Genomic DNA, 14891 nt, shown 5'->3' on the forward strand with positions numbered 1-14891 from the left:
TTTTCTTGTTATTGGTAATCTCACATTCTTTTTCTCACTCTTAAAATACCTGTGTTCTCTCTCAACTTTATCAATTTTGCTCATTGTTTGTGGATAGGGTGGTGGTTGTTGCAGTTCTTCAATTTATCTCTAGATCTTCACTATTTTAGTATTTCAAAACTCAAATTTTTTTCATTCCCCTCTCCTACTCCATTCTGCCTCCCTCCTGCCCTTTCTTTTCTTCATCTCAAATTTTAATTTTTCCCCGTCTTAGCCTGCATTTTGTTCCTCACTCTTAGTATCCCCTCTCCCTCTATTATCTCAAAATCACTTCCCTTTCCTCTACACATCTCTTAAGCTTTCCTTTCTTTTTCTATTCCCTCTTACTCCCATCACACTTATATTTATCTTAGCTCATTTGTTGTTGCTGTGATGGATCTTTTTCTCGAATTTGATTCCTATTTTTTTATTAATTTATTTTTTCCTTTCTTTCTCTCTCTTACTTTATTTGTTTAAATTTCTGATTAAGCCTAATATTATATGCTCCCCTTCTCTTGCTCCATTCTGCTTTTTTCATTCCCTCTTTTATTTATGATGTAAATTTTACTTTCTTTCTCTCTCTGTCTTGCTGTGATTGCCTACTCTTATTATTGCTCTTCCCTCTATGCTCTCAAAATCATTTTTATTTCAGGTAGTCATCTTATATTCACTTCTTCTTTCTTATTATAGTCTTAATCTCTTTACACCCTTATTAATACTGGTTCATTTGTTATTGATAGTGTAACTGTGGGTGGGGGTTAGTTTTACAGGTGTGGGTTGGTTTCCTGGGCTGTGGGTCTTGTTCTGGCAGCACCTATACAATAATATACAAGACGTGGCAGGCATAGTGACTCTCAGTCAGGGAGCCAGTCAGAGGGAAGGAGCCGCCAAAGAATGACTCAACAACAACAAAAATGCAATTACAACCAGAGAGCCCACAAAAACGGCATAAAAGGCATCTCAAGAGCATAAATTTCAGTAGATCAAGGAGACTGCACCATGGAATCCCACAGGTCTCCTACCATAGAAGTTCACACCACGAAGACAGGGAGTCAAAGCAGATCAAAGAAGGAAAAACAAACAAGAGTCTCCCCTAAAGTGGGAGACAAAAAAACAACCCCCAATCGAAAGGAAAAGAGGAATCCCCAAAAAGACAGCTAAACAAAATTGGGGCAATCAAACTATCAGATATCAAATTCAAAACAATGGTTATAAGGAAACTCAATGAGCTCAGTGAGAACTACAAAGAACTACAAGGAAGCCACAAAAAACTTATTGTGAATTACATCAGCATGAAAAAGGACATAGAAACTGTCAATAAGAGCCAGGAGGAAATGAAGAATACAGTTTCTAAATTAAAGAACACAGTAGAAGAAATTAAAAGCAAGCTAGATGAAGCAGAGGATCCAATCAGCGAGCTGTAGGACAAGGCAGACAAAATTTCGAGAGAGAGTAACAAAATAAAAAAAGGCTTGAAAAGAATGAAAAGAGTTTAAGGCAGCTGTAGTACAACATGAAACATAATAATATCTGTATCATAGGATTACCAGAAGAAGAAGAGGAGCAAGACATAGAACACTTGTTTGAAAAATTAATGAGAGAAAATTTCCCTAACTTAATGAGAGGAAAAAATTATACAAGTCCAGGAAGCACAGATGGCCCCAAAGAAGATGAATCCAAAGAGGCCCACTCCAAGACACATTATAATAAAAGTGGCAAATTTAAAGACCAAGAGAGAATATAAAGGCAGCAAGAAAGAAACCACTAGTAACATACAAAGGAATCCCGATAAGACTATCAGCTGATTATTCAGCAGAAACACTACAAGCCACAAGGGAATGGCAAAAAATATCCCAAATAATGAAAATCAAAGGCCTGCAACCAAGACCACTTTACCCAGTAAGACTCTCATTTAAAACAGAAGTTGAAATAAGGAGATTCCCAGACCAAAAAAAAAAAAAAAAAAGGCTAAAAGAACACATCTCCACCAAACCAGCATTGCAGGAGGTACTAAAGGGACTGCTTTAAGAAGGTGAAGAAAAAGAGAGAGAGGAACACAAGAACAAAGGGAAAAATGGCAATGAATAAGTACCTATCAATAACCATTAATGTACATGAGTTAAATGCTCCAATCAAAAGACATAGGGTAGCTGAATGGATAAGAAAATGTGAACTGCATATATGCTGTCTACAAGAGACCCACCTGAGAACAAAGGATCCACACAGACTGAAAGTGAAGGAATGGAAAAAAATATTTCAAGCAAATGGATAGGAAAAAAAGGTGGGGGTGGCAATATTTACATCAAACAAAATAGATTTCAAAACAAAGGCCATGAAAAGAGATAAAGGAGGGCACTATATAATACTTAAAGGAACAACCCATCAAGCAGATATAACCCATGTAATCATATACACCCAAAATAAGAGCACCCAAATATATAAGGAAAATATTGGAGGACTTCAAGAAAAATCAACAGCAACACACTCACAGTAGGGGATTTTTAACACCTCATTGTCAACAATGGATAGCTCTTCCAAGCAAATAATCAACAATGATATTGTGGCATTGAACAACACTCTAGATCAAATGACTTAATTGAATATATACACTTTTCACCCCAAAGAAGCAAAATATACATTCTTTTCAAATGCACCTAGAACATTTTCAAAGATAGATCACATGATAGGAAACAAAAAAAAACCCTTAACAAACTCAAGAAAATTGAAATCATATTAAGCATCTTCTTGGATCACGATGGCATGGAACTTCAACTCAAGGAAAAAATCAAAAACATTCTAATACATTGAGACTGAATAACACACTATTAAATAATGAATGGGTTAACAATGAAATGAAGGGAAAATCAAAAAGCTTCTGGAAACAAATGAAAATGAACACACAACATCCTTAAACATAGGGGATACAGGGAAAACAATCTTGAAAGGGAAGCTCATAGAAATACAGGCCTACCTAAAGAAGATTGAAAAATCCCAAATAAACAACCTAATCCTACATCTACAGGAATTAGAGGAACAACAACAAAGCCCAGAGTGAGTAGAAGGAAGGAAATAATCAAGATCAGAGCAGAATTAAATGACATAGAGACTAAAGGAACAATTCAAAGGATCAATGAATCCAGGATCTGGTTCTTTGAAAAGATAAACAAAATCAATGAGCCTTTAAGCAGACTCATCAAGAAAAAGAGAGAGAGGACCCAAATAAATAAAATCAGAAATGAAAGAGGAGAAATTACAATTGATACCACAGAAATGCAAAGAATTGTAAGAAACTGCTATGAATAACCATATGTCAAGAAATTTGACAACATGGGCAAAATGAATAAATTTCTAGAAACATATAAACTTCCAAAACTGAATCAAGAAGAAGAAGAAAGCCTGAATAGACCAATAACTGTAAGTGAAATTAGAAGAGTAATAAAAAAACTCCAAGTACACAGAAGCCCTGGACCTCACAGGTAAATTTTGCCAAATATTTAGGGAAAAGCTAACACTCATTCTTCTCAAACTGTTCCAAAAATTTCAAGAAGAGGGAAGACTCCCAAACTCTTTTTATGAAACCAGCATCATTCTAATTCCAAAACCAGGTAAAGACACAACAAAGAGAGAAATCTACAGGCCAGTATCTCTGATGAACATAGATGCTCAAATCCTCGAAAAAAAAATTGGCAAAGCACATCGAGCAATACATTAAATTCATTATATTAATATTCACAAGTCAATAAACGTAATACACTACATAAAAATGAAAACAAAAAATCACATGATCATGTCAGTAGGTGCTGAAAAAACATTTGATAAAATATAGCACCCATTTATGATAAAAATGTGAAGCAAAGTGGGGCATACTTCAACATAATAAAGACCACATATGAGAAACCTACACACATCATACCAACAAGGAAAAACCAAAAGCTTTCCCCCTAAGAGCAAAAAAATACAGGAATGTCTGATTTCACCACTTCTATTCAACATAGTGTTGGCAGTTCTAGCCACAGTGATCAGACAAGAAAGAGAAATAAAAGGCATCCAGATTGGAAAGGAGGAAGTAAAACTCATTATTTGCAGATGACATGATAGTGTACATAGAAAACCCTATAGACTCTACCTAAAAATTACTTAACCTAATAAGTGAATTTGGCAAAATAGCAGGTTACAAGTCAATATTCAGAAATCAAAGGCATCTTTGCACACCAATAATGAAATATCAGAAACAGTTAGTAGAAATAAAAACCCCATTTACTATATCAACAAGAAAAATAAAGTACCTAGGAATAAACTTAACAAAAGAGGCAAAAGACCTGTACTCAGAAAACTATGGAACACTGAAGAAATAAATTAAAGAAGATACAAACAAATGGAAACATATACCATGTTCATGGATTGGAATAATCAACATCATTAAAATGTTCATACTACCCAAAGCAATTTATAGATTCAGTGCAACCCTTGTTAAAATACTAATGACATATTTCACATATTTAGAACAAATATTTCAAAAATCTATGTGGAACCAAAAAGGACCCTGAATTGCTGCAGCATCCTTGAGAAAGAAAAACAAAGTAGGAGGGATCGCAATACATGATATCAAACTATATTACAAGGCCACTGTCATCAAAACAGTCTGGTACTAGCATAAGAACACATACATAGATCAATAGAACAGAATAGAGACCCCAGAAATAAACCCATGTCCTTATGATCAATTAATATTTGACAAAGGGGGCAGAAGCATAAAATGGGGTAAAAATAGCCTCTTCCACAAATGGTGCTGGGAGATCTAGAATAGTATATGGAAAAAAATGACATTAGACCACCAACTTACATAATACACCAGAAAACTCAAAATGGATAAAAGACCGTAAGCCATAAAGTCCTAGAAGAAAAAATAGGCAGTAAAATTTCACATATCTCACACAGCAATATTTTCACTGATACATCATCTAGGGCAAGGGAAATAACAAAAAACAAATACATGGGACTATATCAAATTAAAAAGCTTCTGCATGGCTAAAGAAACATCAGCAAAATGAAGAGGGAACAAACCATATGGTAAAATATATTTGGCAACAATACCTCAGACAAGGGTTTGATCTCCAAAATATATAAAGAACACATACAACTCAATGCCAGGAAGACAAGCAATCCACTTAAAAAATGGACAAAGGATCTGAATAGACACTTCTCCAAGGAAGCCATAAGGAGGGCCCATAGGCACATGAAAGGATGCTCAACATCACTAGCATCAGAGAGATGCGAATTAAAACCACTGAGATACCACCTCACACTGGTTAGAATGGCTATCAACAAATCAACAAACAAGTGCTGGTGATGTGGAGAAAAGGGAACCCTAGTACACTGTTAGTGGGAATGCAGACTGGTGCAGCCACTGTGGAAAACAGTATGGAACTTCCTCAAAAAATGAAAAATAGAACCGACTTTTGACCCAGCAATTCCACCACTGGGATAATACCCTAAGAATCCTGAGAAACCAATTCCACAGAACCTATGCACCCCTATGTTCATAGCAGTGTTATTTATAATAGCCAAGGGATGGAAACAGCCTAAATGCCCATCAGTAAATGAGTGGGTCATACAACTGTGGTACTTTTACCCAATGGAATACTACATGCCAGAAAGAAAGAACTTCTACTCTTTGTGACAGGGTGGGTGGAACTGGAGAGCATTATGCTAAGTGAAATAAGCCAGGCAGTGAAAGACAAATACCATATGATCCCACCTATAAGTGAAAGTTAATGAACAAAACAAACAACGAGCAATATAGAACCAGAGTCATGGAAACAAGGAACAGACTGACAGGGACCAGAGGGGAGGGGCCAGAGGGATAAGGGAGGAAGAAGGGGAAGGCTAGTTAAAGGACACTTAAAGGACCCATGGACATGGAGGACAGGGTGGGGATTGACTGTGGGAGCAGGGTGATAGGAGGTGGACGTGGCAGGGGAGAGGATTGGGGGACCATTGGGACAACTGTAGTAGAAAAACAATAAAAAAAGAATGTTTGTAAATGATTAATTGCAGCATTTTATACTCTTTTCTTACAATTCTTGCTTAAGGATTGTTGCTTAATTCCAGCATCTGTGTTCTCTCAGTGTTGATGTCTGTTGACTGTCTTTTCTTGTTCAATTTGTGATTTTTCTTTTTCTTGGTATAGTAAGTAATTTCAAATTGTATCCTGGAGATTTTGTGTATTATATTCTGAGAGTTGGGATCCTATTTATTCTTTCTTTTCTGCAGATCATGACCCTGTTTCGGTGTTGCTTGCCATTACTGGTGCCGGAGGATTTCAGATATCTTCTGGGCTCTACTTTCCCCAGGGAAGTGGGAAGTAGAGTGCTTAATTATACTACATTCTTGGGGTGGAAACTCAACTCTCCACTCTGCCCTCCTGACACTGAATGAATGGGAAAAAGACTGCTGACTGGCCCAATCTCTCATTGCTTCAATATGCCTCATTTATGCCAGATAAAAGTGGAGGCTTAGCATCCCTGCTGCAACCAGCTAACACACCACTCTGGTTAAGAATTGGAGAACTGACTATTTTTTCTAGACAAAGGATGGAAAATGAGCTCTTTGCTCATCTCCACTGACACTACCCAAGGAGGGCAGTTGGAACACTACCTGCTTCTGAGTGGAAGTTGGAAGTTCAGTTGCCTGCCTAGTGATGCCTTCATGACTTTGGCCAGGTAATTGGCTAATCTCCTGCTTTTGCTGGGTGCAGGACAAGTCAGTTTCCCATTTGTCCCTACTGGTATCCTTAGCAGAGCAATTGAACCTTTGCTGTCTACTGCCAAGAAACGTGAACTGGAAAGGAAGACAAACTCTTAATTCCATCACAAGAAATTGCAGGTGGGATTGTTTTTCTGTTTATATTTGGCTATGCTTGGGCAAGTATTGCCAAAAAGTTTTTCTGTTCTGTTAGGTCACCCTTTTCTCAGTGTTTCAGCTAGAGAGAACAAGCTTTTCTTGAAGCCTTTCTTTGTCTGTGATTAATGGAAGTAGTGAGTTGGAGGCTTTTGCAGTACCCTCTGTAAGATAAATAGGAGACAATAAAAAAATCACAGAGAACTAACCACCAGGTCATTCCTCAAGACCCAAGGTTTCTAGATAGTTTGCCTTCTTTTTTCTACCTTACAGAGAGTTCCTGTTTGCTTGTTGTGTTATTTCCAGAGATTTTTAGTTGTAAGTGAGAGGACCTGGGAGAAATGGGGCGGCTCCATCTTGGCCAGAACTGAAAGTCCCTCAGTACCTTGAACACCTTCACTTTAGGGTATCGGGATGAAGGCCCTGAGGGGGCCTCAGGCCAAGAAGATCCAAAGGCTGCAGATTCCACTAATGTACTTCTAAGATATGATAATTTACTCTGTGCTGACAAGCATGAGTTAAAAGGCACAAATATATTGCTTGGTAGAATGCAAAACTGGCAAAAGTCTAAAGTAAGTATTTTGCAATAGTTATAAGCTATAAAATTGACAATGACCTGAACAAATAATTCTACCATTAAGACCTAGCATAAAGAAATAATCATAGGTGCAATTGTGACTTAACGTAGAGAGTATTTATTTTTAAAAGACGCATACCAATTAATTGGGAACAATATAAATCCACAGTTATATGCTAATGGTTACTTGATGGTGTATCCATATATTAGTATGCCCCACTATGTGTGAAATACTTCAAATATTATTGAATGGCATGGGAAATACTTAAAATATAACATGTTAAACATCAGCACATAGAACCTGTAACAGAACAGAAACAATAGCAAATAACACATATTTACCTGTAATCCCAATGTTGTAGAAATATTGAATATGCATTTATATGTGTTTAGTACACATCTGTATATATTTTCGGTACAGTGTTTTATTAATTTTGAATATAAAATAGTCAAATATCATGGAGAAAATGTGAGAAGTACAAGAGAAATATTTATTGAATCTTTGCTTGATATAAAGATTCAGCAAGGTTTCCTTACCATGCAGCAAAATGCTTCTATCAGTTAAAGTGATTTTGGAGGCAAACCACAAAAACCCAACTCACAATAGATTATGTAGTAAATAAAATTATTTTTTCATGTAAAGGAATGTCCCAAGTTTGGTCAGGAGATGGTATGATCAAGACACTTAAGTTTTTTTTCTCTGTTATTCTCTTAACTCTTTCCTCCTCTATATAGTGACCCGAGCCACGGTCTGATTTTTCTTATGGAAGTGGCAAACCCAGTTACTTGCTCTCTTATCAAGGGAAGAAGGAGCTTTCTTTCTACAACCTTTGAACTAGAGTATTGTTATTTTGTGAGTCTAGATATATTTTTGAAATCACTGTATCAATTCACTTTGATAAAGAGGATGAGGTCAACATGAGAAGCTTATATTAATCAGAACACATCCAAAGAGTGCAGAATGTAGTTTCTCCACAAGGGGGAACAGAATAGATTATTTGGAGAACATCATAGTACTGCAGGGTTCTAGAGTTTTTTATTATTTTCCTTCACATTCCATTGTTTGGTTTAGTGGGATTCCTCTCATTATTGGAATGAGATAGGACTCATATGGGAGCATATGAAACCAGGACAGAGAGCCTAGATATTTTAATGGCTTCAATATATCATTTAACAACTAGTAGAACAGAATTTGTAAAGAGGCGTTGGTTCTTCATGTTTCCAATAAAAAAACACTGGGAATGGGAAAACTTTCTAATATTCTATCCAAAGAGAATAAACTAAAAGTGAGGTACATATATAAAGCTATTTTCAAACTCTTTAGTGTCCAAAGCCTTTTACAATTAAGCCTTGACCTAGTTTTCCAATTTTACCTCCTGTGACTCCTTTTAATTCATCATACTCTTTAGCTACATTGTACCAGTAATCATACCCAATACAGAGCACGTGATTGTAAGCATAAAAAAAGTTTTCCTGGAGCTAATATTTAAGTAAAATAAAATAAGAAACCTAGTAGAGTCATTTGCTTTTCCACCTTCATGCACATGGGAGAAAAAGAATGTATCAATGGATCTTTTCTGATTTGATAGAGCAATTTTACAAATATTTACTTTCTTTAGGAACACAGAGATACCAATTAAAACATTATTACAAGGGAAAGAAATTATCAAGTATGACAACCAACTGGAATTAGAGATTTCTATTTCAAGGATATTTTTACTGGACATGGCTATAATTTCTTAAAACTTAGGCATTCTTTCATGATATTTTATTTAAATTATACTTCCAAGGACAGATCTTTATTAACAGAGACAGAACAAACTGATAGCAGCTATGAACATTAACACAGGTTGCCATTTTGTGCAGGGAAAATAAAATTGCTGTATTTTCAAATGTTCTGAATTTAATATCTTATTAAATAAGTATGTTTGAACTGGATATGTTGCTGCAGAACAAGCTCTTTCCCTTTATAGCTGCAGGAGAAAGGAGATCCCCTTTATTTATTTTTGAAACTTGTTTTACAAATTATAAATACTTGCATTTTAAAAACCAGTCTTCAAAACCAGAACTTTATGTGTTAGTAAATAAATACATAAATAGATAAATACATACATACATACATACATACATACAAAAGAGAGCTTCTAAAGCTAATTATAACTGGCAGAAATGGAGTAAAAGGGGAACAAATTTTACTAAACAGTGAAGTTAGAAGCTGTGTGGTGTATGCATTAATTATCTCCAATATACATACCTGGAATGCTATCTGTCCCACCCCTTTTCTCACCTGGGGAACTTCTACCTTTTTTGGAATTCCAGGTAAAATATAGTCCCCTCTTTGAAGATTTTCAGGAATCCACAATGAATAATTAATTACTCCTTTCTCTAAGCACCCATAAGTCCCTATTTTGATAATACACCTATTTTTTCTCTTTAATTTTTTTCTTAAACATTTTACGACCTACAGAAAATTTACAAAACTGGTAGAGCACATTCCCATGTATTTTTTACCTAGTTTTCCCTATTGTTAACATCTTGCAAAACCATAATGCAATTATTTTAAAAAGCAGGCAATTAACACCTGTACAAAGTTACTAATTGTAGCCCTTATTAGGATTTCACCTATTTTCTCACTAATATTCTTTTGTGTACCAAAATCTAATACAGGATGCCACATTGCATTTAGTTGTCATGTCTCTTTAAGTCTCTTTCAGTCTGTAAAGTTCCTCAATTTTTTCCTCTTACTTAATGACTGTGACACTTTTGAAGCAGAAATAGCCTGCAGTTTCTTTCCTGATGTTTGCACTCAAGTAGACGGAGGTAATGCATATTTGGCAAGAATACGACAGAAGAGATGTTGTATCCTTCATCATATTAGGGAGTACATGAGAGTTATATGACATTATTGGTTATAAACTTGATCACTTGGTTAATGTTTTCTCCACTGTAAACTTAGCTTTTTTTCTTTGTAATCACATATCTTAGAAGAGATACTTTGAAACTGCAAATATCCTGTTTCTCCTCCAACTTCTGCCTACCAATTGTAGCATTCATTGGTGGATTGTGCCTGTAAAAATGATAATTGTGGTGTTTGTCTAACAGTGATCTTATATTTTCTTCAATCTTCTACATTTATTAGCTAGGATTCTTCCATAAAGAAGAACTGTCTTTTTTCCATTATTTATTTATTCATTAAATATTTATATTAGTATGATCTAATGTATATTTAGTTTATTCTATGAGTCATAATCCAATATCATAATTATTTTGTCACTGTAATGGATAGAACTGTGTTCTACCAAAAGATATATTAAAGTCTTAACTCCCAGCACCTGAGAACATGACTTTATTTGAAAATGAGGTCTTTGCAGATGCAATCCAATTAAGATAAGGTCATACTGGATTAGGGTCAGCCTTAAATAAATGACTGGTACTGTTATAAAAAGAGGGATATTTTAACAAAGACACAAGAGACACAGGGGAGAACACCATGTGAAAACCAAGGCAGTGATACATCTGCCAAGCAAGGCACTCCAAAGATTGCTGGTAACCACCAGGGGCTGAGTGAGGGGCATGGAAAAGATTATTCCTCAGAGCCTCCAGAAGGAACTAACCCTGCTGAATAAATTACTGTTGTTTTAAGACACTATATCTATAGTAATTGGTGATAGCAGACATAGTAAATTAATAAATATACTATTTTTTTCCAACTATGGCCATTGACATCTCCTTCAGATAGACTCCTGTGTCACTTGTGCATGCCCTCATTATATTTTTCAGCATTTTCTTATTCTCTGGCACCACATGATGTTTTAGGCCTAATTTGTACTTTTCCTGCCAAAATCTAAGAAACAACCACTTCTACAAGAAGCCTTTTCTTTTATTGGAAAATGGTATTTAAAAACCAAGATCTGGGTGCTAAGTGTACTCATTGTTACTGGGGCTTTACTGTTTCCAGGCCCACTCAGTAGACAGACCCAGGAAACATACATATATCCACACACATACTCCGCTATTTTTACATCTATATTTATTTGCATGTAGAGATCAGGATGACAGCTCTGGGGGAAGAGATGGGGGTAGAGGGATTGAGCAAGAAAGAAAAAAAAGAGAAATAACTCATGAACACGGACAACAGTGTGCTGAATGTTGGGGGAGGTGGGCATAGTGGAGGTGGAGAAGGGTATGGGGGATAAACAGTGAAGGAAAAAAATTTTTAAAGAAAACAATACAATGATTTTTTTTAAAAAAAACACGAATTTTAACTGACACCTTCAATTCCAATCCAATACCACAAAGATTTACTTAGCTATATAGCTTTCCTTAGTGCATATAATTTCTTTTTTTAACAGTGAGAACCTGTATTATTACCTAAAATATAGTACTATTTATATAATTCTAATATACACATAAAGTTATTTCAGAAAACAGATTTAATAACTCAAGTACAATTCTTTTCTTTGATCTCATTAAAATAATGCTTTCAGAATTTAACTTAGATTTTCTTTTTATCTCACTCTTTTAAGTGTGGTTATGCTACTCATTTGTAATACAGTTAGCTTCATTTGTTACTCTTTCTTTTTTTATTAATATCTTTAATTGCGGTTCAATTACAGTTGTCTGTATTTCCCCAGACAATACCCCCACCTTATCTACCCCCAACTCCCACACTTAATCCTATGCCTCTCCCATTGTATTTATCCATGGGTCCTTTATACATGTTCCTTGATGATCCTTCCCCTTCTTTCCCCCATTAATCCCTTCCACCAACCCATCCAGTTACTGTCCATTTGTTCTTTATTTCAACATCTCTGGTTCTATCTTGCTTGCTTGTTTTCTTGATTAAGTTCCACATAAAGATGAGATCATATGGTATTTGTTTTTCACTGCCTGGCTTATTTCACTTAGCATAATGCTCCCAATTTCCATTCATGCTGTCATGAAGAGTAGACACTCCTTTCTTTCTGCTGCATAGTATTCCATTGTGTTAATGTACCAGTTTTTTGATCCACTCATTTACTGATGGACACTTAGGCTGTTTCCAGCACTTGGCTATTGTAAATTGCAGTGCTATGAACATTGTGATGCACAGGTTCTTTTGAATTGGTGTTTCAGGATTCTTAGGGTATAATCCCAGCAGTGGAATTGTGGGGTCAAAAGGCAGTTTCATTTTTAGTTTTTGAGGAATTCCATACTGTTTTCCACAGTGGCTGCACCAGTCTACATCCCCACCAACAATGTACTAGGGTTCCCTTTTCTCCACCACCTTGCCAGCACTTGTTCCTTGCTGATATCTTTAATATGATTTCTGCTGGCCATTCTGACTGGTGTGAGGTGGTATTTCATTGTGGTTTTAATTTGCATCTCTCTGATGGCCAGTGATGCTGAGCATCCTTTCATATGTTTCTGCGCCCTCTGTATCTCCTCCTTGGAGAAGTGTCTGTTAAGGTCCTTTGCCCACTTTTTAAACTGTATTGTTTGTCTTCCTGGAGTGGAGTCATGTGAGTTCTTTATATATTTTGGAGGGCAAACCGTTTTCTGAGGTATCATTGGCAAATATATTTTCCCATATAGTTGGTTCCCTTTTCATTTTGCTGATGTTTTCTTTAGCTATGCAGAAGCTTTTTAATTTGATGAAGTCTTATTTCTTTATTCTTTCTTTTATGTCCTTACTCTAGGGGACATATGTATTGGTGAAAATATTGCTGCATGGAATACCTGAGATTTTTCTGTCTATGTTCTCCTCTAGGACTTTTATGGTTTCAAGACCTTTACTTAAGTATTTTATCCATCTTCGGTTTATTTTTGTGTACATTGTAAGTTGGTGGTCAAGTTTCATTTTTTTTCCATATAACTGTTCTGATCTCCCAATGCAATTTGTTGAAGAGTCTATTTTTACTCCCTTCTATGCCCCTACCCCCTTCATCAAATATTAACTGACCATAGAGACATGGGTTTATTTATGGGCTCTCTATTCTGTTCCATTGATCTATGTGTCTGTTCTTATGCCAGTACCAGACTGTTTTGATTACAGCGTCCTTGTAATATAGTTTGATGCCAGGTATTGTGATCCCTCCTACTTTGTTCTTCTTTCTAAAGATTGCTGTGGCTATTTAGATTTGCTTATGGTTCCATACAATTTTTTTAAATGTTTGTTCTATATCTGTGAAATATGTCATTGATATTTTAATAGGGATTGTGTTAAATCTATACATTGCTTTGGGTAGCATGGACATTTTGATGATATTAATTCCTACAATCCATGAACACGATATATGCTTCCACTTATTTTTGCCTTACTTAAATTCTTTCCTCAGTGTCGTGTACTTTTCTGAGTACAGGTCTTTTACCTCCTTGGTTAGGTTTATCCATAGGTACATTATTTTTCTTGTTCCTATAGAAAATGGGATTTTTTTCTGATTTCTGTTTCTGATATTTCATTGCTGCTGTACAGAAATGCCCTCAATTTCTGAATATTGACTTTGTATCCCACTGCTTTCCCAAATTCACTTATTAGTTCAAGTAGTTTGGAACATTTTCAAAGATAGACCATATGATAGGACACAAAACAATCTTCAACAAATTCAGGAAAATTGAAATCATGTCATGGATTTTCTCAGACCAGAAGGGCCTTAAACTACAAACCAACCTCAAGGAAACAACTCAAAAATATTCAAATTCATGGAGATTGAATAACATGCTATTACACAATGAATTGGTTAATAATGAAATCAAGGAAGAAATCAACCAGTTTCTGGAAACAAATGAAAATGAACACATAACAGTACAAAAATTATGGGACACAGCAAAGGCAGTCTTGAGAGGGAAGTTCATACCACCACAGGCCTACCTAAAATAGATAGGAACATTTCAAGTAAACAACCTAATCCTACATCTGCAATAACTGGAGGAACAGCAACAAATAAAGCCCAGAGTGAGTAGAAGGAACGAAATAATCAAGATCAGAGCAGAATTAAGTATCATAGAGACTAAAAGAACAATTCAAAGGATCAATAAAACTAGGAGCTGGTTCTTTGATGAAAAGATAAACAAAATCACCCTGGTTAGTGTGGGTCAGTGGACTGAGTTCCAGCCTGTTAACCACAAGGGTCACTGGTTTGATTCTCAGTCAGGGCACATGCCTGGGTTGCAGGCCAGGTCCCCAGTAGGGAGCACTTTAGAGGCAACCACACATTGATGTTTCTTTCCCTATCTTTCTCCCTACCTTCCCTGCTCTAAAAGACAAATAAAGAAACAAACAAATAAATAAATAGATAAAATCTTTTTTAAAAATATAAACAAAATATCAACAAGCCTTTAGTGGGATTCATCAAGAAGAAAAACAGGACTCAAATAAAGAAAATCAGAAATGAAAGAGGAGAGATTACAACTGATA

Source organism: Pteronotus mesoamericanus, unplaced genomic scaffold (assembly GCF_021234165.1).
Source record: "Pteronotus mesoamericanus isolate MK-2021 breed Mesoamerican mustached bat unplaced genomic scaffold, CSHL_Meso_final contig_166, whole genome shotgun sequence".
Lineage (NCBI taxonomy): Eukaryota > Metazoa > Chordata > Mammalia > Chiroptera > Mormoopidae > Pteronotus > Pteronotus mesoamericanus.